Source organism: Meriones unguiculatus, chromosome 12 (genome assembly GCF_030254825.1).
Source record: "Meriones unguiculatus strain TT.TT164.6M chromosome 12, Bangor_MerUng_6.1, whole genome shotgun sequence".
Classification (NCBI taxonomy): Eukaryota; Metazoa; Chordata; class Mammalia; order Rodentia; family Muridae; genus Meriones; species Meriones unguiculatus.
The window spans coordinates 25125015-25126569 of NC_083360.1; the positions used below are offsets into that span (position 1 = coordinate 25125015).

The window sequence follows — 1555 nt, forward strand, 5'->3', positions numbered from 1 at the left end:
TCATTATGTTGTTGTCATGTACGAAGTTGGTATGAGGTCCTATGGGATCCTTCTAATTGATGTTGTTGGAACAAAGACATGCTGGAAGTGAAGAGACAATAAGGCAATGAAGAGGGGCTATGGCAACATCGGGAGAAAACAGAAACTGCCAGTGTTGTTCTGTCTGTTCTGACACCTCATTTCTGGGAAGAGTCAGGCCTAGCCTGGCCAGTGATGATGTAGGTCTCTCAATACCAGCTTTGACTCTGGGTGTTAATCAGCAGATTCATTCTGCAGAATGATGGATAGCTATTGAATGTTTATATTAAAATTTGTATTACACCTGCCCCTAGAGGCACTGCAGGTGTGGCTGTTGTGTCACATGTGCCTCAGTAGTTGGCAGAGAGGGGGGAGATGCTATGTCTACACTTAGCGGTCCGACCTATGAACATCTGAATGATTGCTAGCCTAACATTCTCCAAAAGAGTAAACCTGAGGCGACCACCAGTCTGACTCCACATAGGCCTTGATGGACTCCCAGGACAGGGAGCAAACCAGAGACCAGAAGAACCCTGTTTGGCACTACAGGCCCTGGGCTGGAGTGAGCCTGAGACAGATGACCCTCTCAAAGGGCCATTTGGTTGAGACCAGCAAGGAGGGAGGTCAAGACAACCACTAGACCAGATGCCATGGATCCTGACAGGGAGATACATTGAGGTGACCACCAGTCAGGCGCCACAGACATGGGGGGAAGACCATACCTAAGATGACCCCTGCCCTGTGCCATAATGCATGAGTTGAGCTCCTTACTCCTGAGACAACTCTTGAGATGACCCCAGACAATCAAATATCATGGGCACCACTAAGAGGAGCAAATGAGTAGTAGAGAAATAGAAGAGAAAGGAAAACAGAAGAATGTGAACACAGTGAAGAGAGACAGAATTGAAGGGTAGTGAGGAACAGCCGGTGTTGCCCCTGGGACCTTGGTAGGACAAGGGTCTGTGCTACCACTCAGGGCTACATCTAGTTCGGCGGCCCTGAAGCAGCAGGAGTTTGTTACCAATAAAGGGCAAGAGGGTATTGCTGATCTGGACTGGCATCTGGAGACATGTTGATATCTGAGAGCTGTATAGAGCTGACCCCATCTTTCACCTGGACATTTGTGGGAGAGCTGGTCCCGGAGTGTGACAACAGGAGAGCTGACTCCATTCCTAGCCAGCTGTAGTACTCTTGAGAGCAGGCTTGACACAATGTGGGAGTTATAAATGAGCATGCCTCAAGGTATGAGCCTGGGCAATCCGGCCCTGCCACTCATCACCCATGTGGTAGCACAGACAAAGAAGAGATATCCTCATCCCCTGTCACCCCTCATCATCTGTGGCAGGTGGAAGATCTGGCCTTGGAATCCTGAGAGCGGGAGAGCTGGTACTGCTCCTCGCCTGCTATAACACTGAGGCGAGCAGGCCCTGTACCTTACTTGGGCAGCACAGTAGAGATGACCTTGATGGCAAGGGCGCGTGGGAGCTAGCCTGAAGGTATGAGCATGGGAGAGCTGACCCTGTAACTTTTCTGCCTT

The 1555-nt window shown here is 50.2% G+C and overlaps 1 non-coding gene across 1 annotated transcript; it reads left to right on the forward strand.

The window, feature by feature from the left end:
* The first annotated feature begins 321 nt into the window (after positions 1-321).
* On the forward strand, positions 322-455 carry LOC132646898 (small nucleolar RNA SNORA17). Its single transcript, XR_009585235.1, has one exon. It is a non-coding gene; the product is annotated as a small nucleolar RNA SNORA17 (small nucleolar RNA).
* The last annotated feature ends 1100 nt before the right edge of the window (positions 456-1555 follow it).